We start from the raw sequence: 17,075 nt of genomic DNA, 5'->3' as shown, positions 1-17,075 counted from the left end.
GGACAGAACTGTATCCATGTGACATCCAAATGAGGCAAGAAGAGGAAAACTAAAGCTGTCTTTTCCCATTATTGTGGGAAAGGGAAATTTGGAAATGCTGGCCAGCTACAGTTCACTTACATAACATATTAGGTGACCTAAATGATACTAACTAAAGTGGCCAAGATTAACTCAGGTGAAAAACAGGAGAGCTCCATCCATTGTTAAATAACGAGTGTGTTTCCTGGTCACAGAGACATGCTGTGCCTTCTGGCATGCAGGCATGTGTTAATGTGTCCCTTTGGCTCTGTATGTTTGGGAAAGTCTTAGTAATGGAAAAACAAGGACACTGTAGGTGAAGGCTGAAGTCCTTTGGCAGAGCAGCGTGTGCAAGAGCTTGACCAGAGCCTGCTGGATTGCACTTGGGCTAAGCCTGTGACAGCAGCCTGTCAACTCCCTGAGCATTCACACTCATTCACAAAGATTCAGAGAGTCAATGGGAGCATTACCATATCCTGGAGTAAATAATCTCATTTTCCAATGTACCGACTGAGATATAAATTCCATATGGTTTGGCTATACCAGAAGGGATCCTGCCCAGGCCACATTAACATAAGAAAGCTCTGATATTTTCATACTCATTTATCTCAAGGGGTCATCCAGCTGATGCCAGGAAGGTCTCGCCTTTCTTTTAATAGCTGAGAAAGTATAATGGATTTTTACAGTTTAAACAAGTTATGTAAATAGCAAAGAAAAAAGAAAATTCTAGGTGTCATAACTCATATAAAACAAGATAATCCAGAGAAGTACACTCCTTGAAATCACCTATTGATTCTGAGTCTGTCATAACCAGCAAGGAGTCTGCTACTTGTCAGACAGATACTCTTTCTCATGTAGTTTCAAACACACTGTCAAAATTGTGTATAGCTTCTAGCTCCCAGGCCTTCTACCTACATAAAAATCACCCAATTCATTTTTTTCATTTCCACTGTTTGGAGGCCTATCCCAAAATTTTTAAAGGGAGAAAACCCAAAACAACAAAACCCTAAAACATACTTAGCTTTATAGAGGTACAGTGTGGTAAAAATGATGTATGTGTTTAATAATATGTTCCCTGGTTTATAAAATACTAGATTATTTTTGGACTACAGAATTTAAATGGAAGAAAGTTTAGCCATTAGGAATCTGTTTACTATTACCAAGAGAATAGCCAGTTGGCAGGTCAATAGCTATCATCAGAAATAAAAAACCACAGCAGCCACCTGTGCCTAAGGCTTGTCCCTGTTAGGAAAAAAAGAAATGAAAGGGCAAGACTTGAGAAGCAAAGCTAGAGCACGCTGGGTTCTCTTCAGTTTAAAAATTAAAAAAAGAGAGGGCATTGCTTTGGGAATACTGATTTAAGAGTTTAGGGCACACGATAACCAGCTCTTCCAGACTGTTTAAGATAAAATGGGCAACAAATACCTGCATCAAACTTTTTCTCTAGATAACCAATCCAAAGCATGCTGAAACATCTTAGGTTCTTCGTGGCTTAAAGGTTAGCTCTGAAGGGAAGTACGCACGCAGGGATGTTTCCCCTTTCCTCTGTGGATAGTCCCATCATTGAGCCAGTTGGAGATGGGCCATTTAGAGTTGAAAAGGCCAGCAGACACCTGTGTCAAGTGTATCCTTCCTTTCCCAGATGGAAATAATTGGAGCCTTGAGAAAATTCTCACTGACTGTGATGTGAATGGGTCAGAGTGAATCGCACCTGCAGAGCAGCCGCAGCGCGTGCGCCACAGACACATTCCCAGCAACGTCACTGCCAGCAATGGCACTTCTGCTGGGGCACCTGAGGATATCCATTGCCAGCAGTGAACATTGTGAGAGGCAATGAAATCTCATTCCTACACAATCTAGGACATACATCAATCCTGACATTAAATGCAGAGAAGGGTTTTTCCCTCTGATTTCTTGTTTCCACATGAGGACTGCTGTTCTCGTTCTTACCACTCAGCTCTGGTTAGTGTTTCACTCTCCTAGAGACTTCATTGTGTACTTATGTATGTATGTATGTGCTATACTGACATTTACATATAATTAAAAATTACCTCCCATCATGTGGTGATTCAAATATTCTAAGCATTGAGAACATCCTAATTAGTAAATGAAAACATTTTAAAAAACAAGTAACATATAAAATGCTCCTCATTAAAGACACAGAAACATTAGAGTCCAAATATCAGTTAAATATTGAAAGATTGGATGTTTAGGTGATGGATAAACCTGCAAAAGATGAAATCCTTAACATACTGACAATGAAACACTTGAATTCAGTTTAAGTTTGGATAGTCAAAGATGTTCCATTTTTTAGTAGGAAAGTAATTTTCCTCTAGTAAAATCTGGACTAAAAAAGCAGAGGAGAGGCAGTAGCAACACCTGCAGAACATCCTTGTCCTCCTGACCACCTCCTGGTGGTTTCTTAAGGTTTGTTGAAGTCAAACAGCGCCTGGCCAATTTTATACCCCATTTACAAGTACCTAGTGGTTTAATAGATGTTACAGATATTAATACTTAATCAACTATTGATGCAATTATTTTTCTCATCCACAAGCAAAGTCTTAAATAAATAGGCAACTATTACCTTGGCCTCCAGCTGATAATGTTTTCTTCCCCATGCTTGTTAGCAGAGACCTCTTTTCTGAACTTTGATAAGACATTTACAGAGTAAGAAAGAAAAAAACTAAAAAACCACAAACAAAACAAACAACAAACACAACAACACAAACAAACAACAAAACCAAACCAACAACTAAGAAAATGATTGTTCCTATGGACAACCCTTATTTCATTATCACAGGACCTTAACCTGGACTTGTCTAATGTTACATAACTTTTTGGTACCCTGCCCTCTGTTTGTCCTTGTCTTTCACAGTAGTGTTCTCACAGCTCACAGCCAGCACATTTCCCAAGGAACCTTCAGCACTCCCTGATGCCAAAGGAAATGCTCCTGTAATGGTCCAGCTTACAAGGAAGGCAAAAGGTGGTGCCTGCAGCTGCTCCTTGCCAAAACACTGCCAAGAGGCCAGCAAAATTTGGGGTCACTGCTGTGCAGCTCATGCCATGTGTTCCCATATGGAGCAAACAGGGTGAGGCACGAAATCTGAATATTGGGACCCCATTTATCAACACAGAAATGAGTGAACTCAGCAAACTTCCAGGACAAGCTCACAGGGGCTGGACTGGAACGCAAGGCTACAGGTCCAATCAGGCAAGATTGACTGCAGCACAACCAACACAGATCCAGACACTTTTTCAGCACATGCAATGCTCATTTTTTTCCTTGAAAGCAAATTATCAACTCTTAGTTCTCTTCTGGCTTGCTGAACAGCATCTTTTTTCTTTTTCCACCTTCTCTATCTCCCAGAATCAAACCTCCATGAACATAAATAAGCACTCAAACTGCCATAAAAATGATGGTCTTTATAACATATAGGGAAGCTCACTACAAATATTCTAAAGAAAAAGCTTCAGATCTCCAGGAGTCTTGTTTTAATGTGTATTTCTGTGAAATTCTGAAACTGCTTGTGTGCTGATTTGTAAAAAGTAAATCTCAATATACTCAATTTTTGGTCTCATCTGAGGCTTAGGTTGTGGAGAGAGACACTGATATATTTTGCTTCCTTTTCTTGTATAGCCTAAATTCTCTGACTCAGAGAATTGATCCACAAGAACAAGCCAGGATAGGCAGTAAACTATCCAGGACAAACTCCCTGTCACTTGAGTTTTAAATCAAGATTGAAAGCCTTTCTAAACTATGCGCTCAAGCTCTACCACAAGCTTCATGCAGCAATCACTAAGCAAAATCCTCTGGCTTATTGGAGTCAGCCAAGATGATTATAATGGTTCCTGCTGGCCTTAAAAATCAGGTGAAATAGAAACTGTGGTTGAAATTCATCCACATGCAAAGCCCTGTGATAAAACCTTGAATAGAATTTCAGCCGAAGTGTTTAGAAAATCTTAGGCAACCCTGCATCCAGAGAGATTTTTAGGGAACACCCCCCAAACTATACATGGAGAAGAACAACTGTGTCAAGCCTTGTTAAGGTTTTGTTTTGCAGAGTATGAGAGGAAATAAAAAACATTGCCTTCTGCCCCAGTGTTACTGCTGGAAGAGAAAGACCAGCTGGGACCTCTTGTGGAATGCAAAGGAAACTTAGCGTTTATCTGTTTCTGCTCTCGTTGGTATTTTTTGGAGAAGCTCCTAAAGTGTGCATCTCCAAGGAAAAAGAAAACTCTGAGGAAGCTCTTTTGAGCTAGCAGCAAGTTTCAGAGGGGCTGATGGCTTTGCTACATATCCTGCAGGCTCATCAAACAGCCAGTCCCTAATGACTGATGCTGAGGAGCCAGGGGAGGAGGACGAGCAGTGCTGCACGTGAGAAGCTCTGGTCTGCAACCTCTTTCACTTCTCCATTTCAATAACTCCCATTGTAGAATAAAATTCACCAAGGGAAGCACTGACTCCACAACTCACTAACATAAATCATATGTTGAAGGGCAAAACACATGAAATGCCTTGAGATTTGGAGCAGTTTGGGAAACGCATGACTCCAGCACACTGCATTTGGCCAAGGCCTCTTTCTTCCTCCTGAAATAGGCAGGTGCCCACTGGTCCTCCTGCATGGGAACACAACCAGAGCCAGTGGGCAGAGACTGGCCAAAAATACATTCACACAAACTGAGCATGGGTATTAGTAAACACATGGATTCCACCAGAAAGGAATTATATGACTCTTCCCCGACGTCTGGATCACACATTGTTACCAAACAAAGCAAATTATGCAAATGAGTAGCCCCAGAGGCAGAGTAACCATGATCTGCTCCTACTTGTGAATACTGGGCAAACACCTAATAACCAAAATTAATTACCTGCCTCTACTCATTTTGTTAAATGATCAAAGTAATACATCCACTGGCTGCACATGAATGTGACTATTTGTACAAAATTACATTTATACCGAAGTCGTGCAGGGCTTGCAGTATTTGTCATTAGTCACATGTAAGTCACCTTATTGAGGGAATTGCTCCCAATTTCTTAACACCAGCACTGCAGGACGCAGCCAAACTTCTGCAATATTAAGGTGATGAGGTTCTGTAGAGCAAGGGTAAAATCAATTCTTCTTAGAGTTCACCTCTTCCTCATCGGCCCACCTGGCAAACATGAAATATTTGTGAAATCAATTTCAGAATGACCAGACAAGGTGCTGGAAGCACCACAGTCAGTTCAGCAGTTGGCTCTTCCAGGAACACTTTGGGAATGAGGATGGAAGTGTATAACCTCCTTTCCCACAGGATCTCTGCAGCGCATACAGTAACCCTCGATTCAAGAGATGTTGCCGTGCACGCAGCCTCACACACTCCATCAAATGAACACCGTTGGCCCCTTTCAGCAATAGCTGTGCAAAGCACCATTCCACAAGCTTAAACTTTCTCTCCTCATTTCTTCACCATTGTGCAATATTTTGGATCAGCACTGAATCAAGCTGAGGTCCTTCAAAACCAGTTTTTCTGGAAAAAATGCAACCAGAACTGTGGATGTTGCTCCTACATTTTGGCTGTCTACAATGAGAACCGTATTACCAACCCATAGGGAGTGGAAAACACAGAGCAAGGATACCCACAGGGCCTGGTTCCTGGGACACTGAAGTCCTAAGGCAGCTTTCTCCTGCAGGCTTTGAAGGCAGGCTGCTAAAATTCCATCTCAGCAATCCAGTCCGTGTTTGCTCCCAATAAGACAGAAGAAGTTTCACAGACCTGAACAAATCCAGCCCATGCTTTCAGCCTCCTTATGAGAGCTTTGGATATGCCCTCCTGGCAAAGGAAAAGGAAAAGTTTGCAATAAACGCATGGAATTCAGTTGGCTAGGAATTTTGATAAAAGCGTGTACAGAAGGAACTCGGTGTCAGTGCAGACCCTGTAAAACACATACATAAATATTTATGTAGTTTCCCTTTCTTTCAGAAACTGTTTGTTGTTCTACTTGATCACAGTACTTCTCCAGCTTCCAATATTTTTGGATAATGTTCTCGCCTTCATTTGTAATCACTCTATTTGGTGTGGAAGATGGATTTTTCCAATTTTGTGCTATTATATACCTTAGCATGGAAAGGATTAGATGGGTTTTTCTTTTTCCGTTTAGTCATTATTTAACTGCTTGTGAGCTTCAGGGATTTATATTCCAGTAGGTCTAATTCCAGGATTATAGGTATCTAAATATCCAGTAAATCATTTAGTAGCATATAGGTATAAGGCAACTCCAAATAACATCTCCAGTTAGCTCTCCAGCTAAAAACTGAAGTTAGCCAGAAGCTCTAGATTTGAGTAAGAGTTATTAAGTAATGCAGAATCACCAATTTAGAGTCTGATTCTATTTGCTTCAAAGGTACTGATAAAATTTATACCCACTTCAGTGGAACATGGCAAGGTCCTCAAATCCTCTTTAGACCGTTGCCTTCTTCCTAGCCAAACACTAATCAAAGTCTCCTCCTTCTCTGATTTAAGGACCAGTTCTCATTCACATAACCATTGCATTTTTATTTAGATAAACACTGTCAGGTTGAGTTGACCAAAAATTTAGATTTATTGAAAATGAAATAAAATGAGCAACAGAAAGCTCTCTGTATTTGTTTTTCTAAATTCCAGGGAAAGCAGCTTCTTGGTTTGGACTTCAATTTTCCTTGGCATCATCTACAGCCTGAACATTGAAGCACTGTGCTCGTACATGAAAACAAATAGAGGGCAGACAAATGTGAAAGAGAGTTATATGTTTTCCTTGTTTGTGCTTAGTGAAAAGTAAACACATGGTATTATAGATCAAAAGCAAATCTGATTTCTTGTCATCTATCTTTCAGAATAATCAAAAGCAATACTAATAGCAAAGATAAGGAGATCACTGGGTTTAACTGCCTTGAAATTGCCCATGCTCCTTTAAACATGGCACAAAGAGCAATCCAAGCTTTGCCCTGGCAGAAGGGTGAGAACAACCGTGGACTGGTGCCAGCTCCTGCCAGGCATGTCTGGGGTTTGTCCTGCTGGGTTCAGGTGAGACACTGTTCCACTGGCACCAGCAATGCTGGAGAGGCACAGGTGTCTTGAGGTCGGGTTACTGGTTTGGTTTGAGCTGTGTGAGGGTGCTAAATCTATCATTTCCTAGCACTGACTGATTCTCCCCAACCCCTGCAAAAAGGTGCTTTTGTACCTGACCCTTTTCTTGCAGCACAGAGTATCCTGGAGCAGGTGACTGCTGAGGGACACAAACCTCAGCACTTACCGCACACAGGGAACGAACCTGGCTGTTCTAACAGGGCCTGGAGGAACCAGGACTGGGGTGTGGTGAGGTGATAAAACTGAGCATCCCTCCCACCCTTAAGGGTAAGTGCTTGTTCAAACTCTCTTTATATTGGGTGTGTCAGAGGTGCGGGCCTAGAGGATCTGCCATAGCCAGAATTAACATGTGTTCTTCTTCTGGAGAACAGATATAAAAAGGCCTTTTCTTTCCAGACAGAGACTTTCTGCCTGCACGAGTGTCAACATAGAGTTCATTTCAGGCAAGCTCTGTGGTGAAGAGAAAGGTAAGGTTAGGTGAGGAGCCATTCCCATCAAACCAAACTTGAAGGAAGGCCAGGACTTCGGGGCTGGATTAGGACTGGGCACATCCCAGCACACAGGGCAGTGAGTAATGTGCATCACCTCAAGAAGGCTTTGAGTCTCAGAAACCACCTTGCATATACAGTTTCCTTCCTTATATGGTATTATATAGTTATTAGATTATATATTATATATAACATGTATACATATATGCACACACACACACACACACACATATATATATATATATATATAAGTAGATTATATTAGTTTTCTATGCACTACCTAACATCCTTTGTGCTGGCTGAAGCTATTAGGCCAGTGGATGAGCAGACAGTCACAGTTGTCCACACATCCACACACATCCTGCAAGAAGTGAACAATCAAACAGGTAGGCTTGTTGATTCCTGCATGCCTGGATCCACAGTCCAGATAGCCAAAAAAGGGGACAACGGAACATTCAGTTCACTCATCTCCTGGGCAAGAGAAATAAAGTCACCATGTAGCCTGCCTTTACTGACCACTCAATCTTCTCTGCAAGCCATTCCCTACCTATGACCATGGTGTGTTCAGCTCAAGACTTAAATGGCGTTGAGAAAGCTGATTTTTAAATGAATGGACAGTGAAAATGGAGAAATAACATATTCCACTGGTGTCATGTCATCACAGTCCATCATTCATAAAATTTTATTTGTATCTGGACCTCGTCAACAGACCTGCTTCAAAGAGCGTGCAGGATCAGCAGTCTGTAGCTTCAGAGACAGACAACATCTAAATCCACCACCATTTCAGCAGCATCTCTGCCTGAATATGATAGATAAGGATTTCAGGAAGGCATGTCAAAGATAAAACGAAAGCTACCCCTTGCTCTTGTTTAATTTCCCTTCCAATTTCCTAAAAGGCCTGTTGCGGGAATGACTGTCACCAGAAAGATACAGGGCCCAATTTACAGCCATTGCACAGAACTGCAATAAGCAGTTGCAGTCTATAATTTTCGAGTAACACCACATTTATGAAAACTGCAACAATCCCTTTTGCTGTGATTTGTGGACTCTGATGGCAGAAGAGCCAACCTCTCTCTCAGGCAGCAGAGAGCGAGAGGAAGATGAAGGAAACCAAACTGGCTGCTACCTCAGCATGTAGACTACAAAATAAATTTTAAAAAAAACTTTAGAAGTGTTAATAAAATATCTGCTAAGAGTAGAAGGGGTGATTAGAGCTGACAAGTTGCCCATAGGGCCTTCTTCAGGCTCTTCCAGTTAGAACTGAGACAAGATGACAAGTTGAGAAATTGAACTATGTTGACACGGTCTTCATTTTCGTAGATTTCCTCTTCCTTTTTTTATATTAAAAAAAGAATCTGCAAAATAAAAAGGATAGAATTCAAAGGCCTGTAATATTGTGCAGTTCTTCTAATCATTCTGTACCAGGCTTTGGAATAAATGCAAGAGTAACTGCAAGACCCATCACAGACAATGTGTTGCATTTACTGAAGAATCACCTCTAATTTTTTTCACCAAGTATTCTATCTGACTGGAAAGACTTCAGCATGAGTTGGATGAAGTCCCAGATCATCCTGCAGTTTTTAGGGAGAGCAGTGTTACTACTACAAGAGTGAACCAGAAAATACACTGGTTAAAGCTTATTATAATTTGGAGTTTTTCCAAAATCCTTTCAAAATCAGCAGAAAAGCTTTCATTGGGTCTAATCCCTTTCTGAAAAATAGTTAAAATCTTTCTGAATTGGGACTGAAGTTCTGGCAATAGGGACACATTCATGAAGAGTCAAACCCAGAGTTCCACACTATCATCAATTCACTCTCCCTGTGCTTCAGGCAACTTTAATGTTTTAAATCTGAAACATTTCCTCTTTTACCTCCAAAAAGCCACTCCATTGTTAAATAAATTATAACTGTGCCTCCAATTTTGCCGTCTGGGAGTTTCTTTCCCAATTCAAGATTTGGGAACTGGGAGTTTTTCTATAAATTTCTCAGGCAAAGGTAATACGAGCAATTTTCCAAGTGTGTCATTTTATTTTTATCATTATCATCATTATCATCATCATCATTATTATTATTGTCATGATCTTCTCTTTGGCGTTTTAGCTGTTACCTCAGTGAGGTGAGCAGTGCTGCACAGCACGTAGTCTGTGCTTCCCCATTTCAGGAGAGCACAGGCATGCACAGATGAGAGATCCAACAAAGAGTTTATCACAAGTGCATCTAGTATTGTTCCTAATCAGTGAACTGCACCACAGCAGCACAATGGAGCTGAAGGCTGGCAGGCTACAGAAGTGCTCCTCATGCAGTAACAAGGATGTTTCAAGAGAACAGGTTTTTATTAGCTTCAGTCAGACTTTCAGTCACAAGGCTGTTTTGATGTTCACTCCACCTTTGAGGGGACAGTAGAAGGTTTAAATCTTAATCCCTTCTGAGGACAGAGGGCTTGAAAGGCAATGGAATAAACTTGTCCTCACCATATTAGACATGAGTGGAAATCAAGGAAGACCCTTAGTAGAGTTTAGACCCCTGTAATGAGCTCTGCCATCCTAAACCTCAGCAGAAGAACTTAAGTCATTGGTCCCGCTGGAGACACAATGCCTGAAAAGGATGAAGTTCTGGCGAGGGCATTCTCACACATTTTTTTGCTAAGGTTGTGTCAGGAAGGACTCCCTGTGGTGGAGCTGGCTTTAAGAACTGAGAATCCTCTGGGCTTTTGAGATGCAAATGGCTGGACCTGTTGCCAGCAAGGCTCCTGCCTCGAGTTTCAAAGCCCAAGAAGGCCCTGGACACAGTTCATTCACTACTTCAGGTCAGCTTCTGCTTAATGAAGCTCCAGAGAAGTGGTAAATGATTGTCTAAAGGCTTCCAATTCCACCTGGGGGACACTGCCTCTGCACTGGAACATCCAGGATTGGAGGAGCCAAACCAGAAAGCTTGGGAAGCACAGCGATGGTGAGGGACCAGGCAGACCAAGGCAGGAACAGCTTTCTTGCTCACTGGCTTCAGTCATTTTCCTACCCAAAACACCAAGGCTTCTTCAGACTCTCAGGTGGGACTCCTTATGAAAGAAGTTATGAAAGGGCAGAGTTTGATTCACCGAGCCACCACACTGGCAACACGTCTACATAACTTCTCCACCCAAAGTCAAGAGGTATCCCTGTAGGGATAATTGCACCCCTTTGGCAAGGGTGGTACAGAACACTTGAAAAGGTAATCAAAGCAGGGAAAAAGGGAAAGCAACATCATTTTGGATAATTGGAGCAACGAGGTAATACATACAGTGTCACAGGGAAGATTGCCCAATGCATTTATTCTTATCTCAGAATCGTATTTATTGAAGTAAACCATGCTTAAGTTAAAGGGAAGTACATAAATCTTCTCTTATTGTAATTTTGCAACTCAAAGCAGCTGCTAATTATATTATAGATCTTCCAGAAGTATGTATAGTAATTACCAGTTTCAGCCACATTATTAGACTTGCAAATAGAGTTTGCTCTTTGCAAGCCTGTCAGGAGCAAAGGGTCAGACCAAAAGCGGAGTAAATCAGCACAGATTCAAGAACTCAAGTGACAAATCCTAAGTCCTGGACTTACCTGATTTGCACTTGATGAAGACACCACCTTTTAAGAAATACACAGACTTCCTTGCTGAACTCTCTCCTTTTGGATCGCTCACTCAAGTTAGGAGTTAGGTTGGGCTTTTCTGTGCGACCTCCTCATAGAGATGATCAGAGTCTGCCTTGGGCCCAAACTGAGTGTACTGGAATCAGTGAGAGCTCAATTCAAGTCTTAAGATCTCCCAGGAAGAAAAATTGATGCTATTGTCCTTAGAGCAGGAGAAAGTTCAAGGCCTATGAAGTTCTTGAGAAGCCCTGGATACCACCTTCTGCCATGGATGAATGGAAGTACCACTTTTTGTCAAATAAATGCGCAAAAAGGAAATATAGTGAAATAACCAGGGTATGGTAATACTTACCCACTTTTTTCATATACTACAGCTGAAGCTAAAAAACACTACCAGGCATAAATCTTAAGTATTATTTATAAATGCATACATACATGGGAATAACCACTTGTATTATTAATTTGGTCTATTTGTCTGGGTTTCATATCAACTGAGCACTGGCTGGATTTCTTAAACCAACAGAAGTTATGTGGGCAAAAGACTGAAAGGTTGCCATGCAAGATAGAGTTTTCAAAATAATTTTGTTAATTATAAGCTGGACTTACAACATGAAAAGATTTTTTTTATTAAGTACTCTTAATTCCAATGTACTTCCATAGAAATTATAGAAGTACTAACATATATCTATTCAGAACTGAAACTAAAACATTATTCAAATCCCTACTTTCCCAAAAGAGTTATAGAAATGTAACAGTGAGTAAAATAATATACAAGTAGTTAATATTTTCTGTTAGGCCAATTAAGGCACTTAAATATCGTAATCTCCTCCCACTTCAAGCACAATTTATTCTGTGAAGACACAAAAATAAAAGTATTTGCTTCATGGATTATAAATTGCAAAACCTTTTGATACCTTTTACTGGAAAGGTTTAACATGAGTGCAAAGCCATATTATTAATGCAAATAACCATATAGTCATTTAAACAATGACATCTTCATATTGCTTTGTAGATTCAGTGTCTACTCTTGCAAAGTACTGAGTCTCTTCCATTCTCATTGACAATAGAGTTGAAACAAAAGTGGAAAACACTCTCCCATGACCAGATGGACGGGCAATGTTTCTTGTGGAAACATTTCCTCCTTGGGAAAAGAATCTAAATAAGAGTTTCAAGATTAATATCCAATTTCCAGGCTTTTACAGTACTTGGCAATCATTCAAATCTAACAATGAACCAAGGCAAAAATTAAAAAGCCAAAGGCCACAAACCTGTTCAAACTGGTATAGTGGGTTCAAAGTTTCCTCCAAGATCTTGAGCTATATTTTCCACATATCACTGAAGTAAAAAACCTAGGCAGCCCCACAGATAAGGTCCTATTTACTCTAGATGAACTGAAGAATTATAATGAATCACACTTTGGACCTTGTTCTTTAGCTGTAATTAATACCTGATTATTTTGGTTACTCACTGAAGAGTGACTTCAGTACAACCCTTCAGAAGTGTTGGAGCAAAATGACCTGGGGGACAAAAAGAAAGTAAAAAAAAAAAAAAAAAAAAAAAAGAGCTGCTGCTAATGGGGAGAAGAATGGTGGGAAAATACTTATGTCTCCTTGCCAAAGGGAAAGTGCATTAAAGTGCCTGTAGTTGAAAACTTATTGGGAATACCACTGACTTTGGAGAATGCAGGGGAGAATGCTCACAAACAGGAGTGTATGTGTGAAAGGAAGCAGAGACAAGAAAGAAGTGGTAATGCAGAGTCCTTTCTTACCTGTGCTTGGCATCTGCAATCCCCTGGTGGTTACATCATCTTGACACAGGACTGGTTTTAGTTCTGTTACTGGAAGAGATCCAGACCCTTATGTTCTGACTTTCACCAACGGGAATGTCAATAGATTTCTTCTTTCTTTCCAGCCATGTTACAGGAAAATAGTTATTTTGAGGAGAGTAAACCATTTAATTGTTCTCCTTTAAATAAAGCACAGTAAAAGTCCATTTTACCATTCTAAAACTTGGGACACCAAGCCTAAAGAAGTTAGAATCATAGAACCAGTATTTACTATGCTCCAGTAGCAGACTCATACTTATATGACTGCTCATGAAAAATACCAGGTACTGAGCACAGCAGAGCAGATTCTAAATGCATAAGGAGAACCAGCAAAAGAGGAAATAGAATACAGGCTAATCTAAATGCAGCTTTTTTTTAAAAAATCAGCTTCATTCTCCAATGACAACATACAGACCAACCTTTTCTTTTTCTTAGAGAAGCCAAAAATTTTTTTCTCAGTCTGCAAAATATTTGTGTATCACTTGATGCTCTCAGTTCATTAAGTGCTGAAATCCTACTCTGGTCATTTACCAAGACCTAGGCTATGACAGCTTCTGTCAAACTACTTTTGTGTAGCCTACAATCCCTTTCCTATTAAAGAGAACTAAGCCAACCTTGCTGATAGTAATGGAAACCCAAAAACTTTCCATAAGTATGAAATCATCTTATATGAAGATGAATATTTGTCCTTTGTACTGAGATTCACAGACTCATCTCTTGGCAGCTGACAAACAGTTGTCACAGCAGGGCAGGATCAAGTCCTGAAAAATGAGTGTGGAGCCTCAATACATTGAACCAAAGTCATCAAGAAACCTGTTCGAAACAGGAAACATCTCTAACCCCACGGATTATAAAGATTCCATATAACTATGACAAGTGCTTACAGTAAATTCCAATATAAGGAACCTCCACCAATAGCTAGAGCTGTGAGCTCTTTAAAAACAGGGTGGTGTGACTTGATTCTTGGAATCAAGAACATGTCTTAAATTGATGTGAGTGAACTGAAGGGTAAAAAAACTGATACAGTACCCATTCTTTTAGTCAGGTCTCATATTTTTTATAGAAGCTCAGTAACAAGTCAGTTTTTATACTGTTGGGTCCCACTGCAGCACCTCATGAGAAACAGCTGCTCTCAGTTAACAGGCTGGCACGTTGCTGTGCATTCCCAAGGGTTTCACTGCCCTGTCCTCCCTGGACTGGCTGAGCAGGGCAGGTAAACAGCCACTGCCTTTCCCTGACAGTGGCTCTTGCTGGCAGCTATTCCCAGTTCTGGAAAACAAATTGCAGACCATTATCAGCTCTTCTGGTAATTGCTGCAGGATGGAATCACAGAGTGCAATAAATCACATCATCATTATCCTAAGGCCCAAATGGTCTGGCATATTTTTGCTTAAGATGGTTAATACAGAAGTGGTGTAGACTGCAATGACAGATAAAAATATCCTGTATTGACTGGCAGGCATGGGGGCATTTTTATACTTGTTCAGATTAATCACAACCCATTTTAAACTAATAAAAATAATGTTGTCTTTAGTTACAACATTTTCTTTTCAATTCTGTAGGAAGAAAATCCCTCAGTTTTTAAATATGAGAGCCTTGAACTCTGCACAAGGCATTACATCTATTACTAAGGTACCACAGATAATGACTGTGGGCTAAAGGTTGGTGTATTTTCATTGTTTGTATTCTGTCTTTAAGGCAAATGTCCAGTGCTCAACTCTATCTCAGCATTTACATGGACATCACATAATGTCCAGTAAAGTTTTTCATGCCTGGGCTGAAAGAAGTGAACTGGCTTAAAGCTCTCCCAAGTCCAATATAATACTTAAACTTCAAAACTCAGACTTTAAAAGAAAGAAGCTGCAAAATCAGGCACTTTCAAACAATCATTAGGTCATGCAAATGGGAGAAAAGTGATGGGATTTCCCTTGGGATATTCCAAGAACAAATACAATCCCTGAGCCAACAGGATTGGGGCATTCCAGGGAGGCGCAAGATAGGGAGGTTGTGTTCAAAAATACACATTTAATGTTCAGTCAAGGAGCAACATTAATGGCACTTGTGGACTTGCCAAGTGCCCAGAGAAAAGTGCAAGGATGGAGGGGAGGGAAAGGAAATAAACAAAACTGGAGAGGAAAAATCATGTATAATAGAATTTTGCTTCTCTCTCCAGTTTTAGACCAGCTCATCAAAGCCAAAAGGTAATTCCACTCATTACAGTATCTTCCATCTTGATCAGATTTCATCCATGAATAAGCAACTGGATTTCTACCAGACAACTGGAAACCTCCCAAAAAGCACAACCCTCTGACGTGCTAGTAACACTGGAATTAGATAAAACATTCACAAGACAGAGCCACAGATTTAGTGGATGTGACTTTCAGAAAGAGCAGCTTTATAGAAAACATTTGCTCCTAGTCTACAGTCTCTGCTGAAATGAGTTTAAATTACCTCAATATCAAATACATCTTTTTTTTAACTTTTTTGATGATGGCATTGTTACTGTTTGCATCCAGTTAAAAAAATAAAAGGCTCTGCACATCTTATACTAAACAGGTTAGGATTATTATAATCAAATTTTGATTGAAATACTATTAATGATCTGTCCTGGGAATATAAAGTAAGATTTTTGGGTTGATAACATCTTTGTGATGGAAAGTACATCTTTTTAATTGAGTTCTTGGAGAAAATCCTGTAAAGCTTGTTCATTTTACGTTTTAATCCAGACTACCCTGTGTACATGTACGTGGTTACAAATATTTAATTATGTTCATGACTACGTTGGGTACCCTACACAGGGAGAAAGCACAGCACAGACCAAAACCAAGGCAATCTGCCTCCTTTCAACCAAGAGCATGAAAGAGCTACTTGTTGCTCCCATGACCAACAGTAACCTCGAGGCAGAGGCCACGGCACCACCAGTGCCAGACACACCTGTGCCAGCAGCTGTGTGAGCTGGGCTGGTCCCTGCCCTTCAGCCAGGAGGGATTTTCCTGACCCTTGTACAGCAATGCACCTCAGGTAGAGGAAGAAGTGTCAGGCTTTTTCTTTCCTGGTAATACTCAGAACTTTGTTCATTGAAAACAACTGGCAGCAGCAATCTGCTGAGCAGCACTGTGCACAGGTAGATGCTCTGGCACAGAAACAACAAGGCTCCCTTATCTCAGAGGCAAGGCAAAACCATGGAGTGATCCCTATTTAATTGAGAGCTGACAGCTGTTTACATCACCAAGGATTTAGCTGCAGTGTAACTGCTCTTGTGACAAGCTGCGTACCTTTGAATATTGGACAGCTTACTTCCAAATATTTTACGTTGTGACAGCCTCCCTAATCATTCAGAAAATAAATTGTGGAAGCTCCCAAATGGCATTTTCAAACATGACAGTTTTACTGCTTCCATCTTTACACCAGCTACTCCAGAGCAACTATTGTTTTTGGAGTTGTTGGGGGTTTGGATTATAGAAGAAGAAACAAAACAGGTTGCTGCTAGTACTCCTAACACAATCAGCACTGCCTCTTATACACACTGAAAAACTACTTAACATTGTGGAACAGTCAGTAGTGGTGGCTCTTACACCACCATCTGTCTATGTAAATGCAACTTCTGCTGGTGAGACCTAAGATAATATATTCAAATGCTACCACTTTCCCGTTATTTCAGTGTCATCATAATGCTCAAATTAAATGAAAGTCAAAGCAAAACAATATGTCATGTCCACTCTGAATTTCAGATATCAGAGAAAATACTGTAGACAGAACTTCTCTCTCTACAAAACATTTTGCTGACTACAATTATATCAACAAAAATGAAATTCTTATTTACAAGAGTGGATACTGGCAGGGGAAATGCTAAACCAGCTTTGTTAATTCCAACACTGTCAGATATTCCAGTTTGCCAAATACCTGCATTGATTTCTGTGCCTCCCTCCAGCATCATGCTCACTTATGGTGGCCAGTCTCACCACTAAGTTTATTGCTGAAAAAAAATTTATTGTGGCAAAATTCAGCTAAAATCAGCAGT

At 40.4% G+C, this 17,075-nt stretch overlaps 1 long non-coding RNA gene across 13 annotated transcripts in view; it reads right to left on the bottom strand.

The window, feature by feature from the left end:
* LOC138116896 (uncharacterized) overlaps positions 1–17,075 on the bottom strand; it is a 197,206-nt gene that overhangs the window by 40,196 nt on the left and 139,935 nt on the right. For 6 of the 13 annotated variants that reach the window (XR_011154378.1, XR_011154381.1, XR_011154377.1 and 3 more), the window contains 8 exons: positions 14,084–14,323; positions 12,998–13,194; positions 12,677–12,746; positions 12,498–12,578; positions 11,200–11,516; positions 8,322–8,965; positions 5,640–5,829; positions 5,027–5,169 (listed from right to left, as the gene is read on the bottom strand). This is a non-coding gene — a long non-coding RNA (uncharacterized lncRNA). Of the gene's footprint in view, positions 1–5,026; positions 5,170–5,639; positions 5,830–8,321; positions 8,966–11,199; positions 11,517–12,497; positions 12,621–12,676; positions 12,747–12,997; positions 13,195–14,083; positions 14,324–17,075 lie in introns of all 13 variants that reach the window. The other 7 variants (XR_011154384.1, XR_011154380.1, XR_011154379.1 and 4 more) reach the window with 7 other exon arrangements.

Source organism: Aphelocoma coerulescens, chromosome 11 (genome assembly GCF_041296385.1).
Source record: "Aphelocoma coerulescens isolate FSJ_1873_10779 chromosome 11, UR_Acoe_1.0, whole genome shotgun sequence".
NCBI lineage: Eukaryota > Metazoa > Chordata > Aves > Passeriformes > Corvidae > Aphelocoma > Aphelocoma coerulescens.
This window is presented reverse-complemented; position numbering and strand designations above follow the sequence as displayed.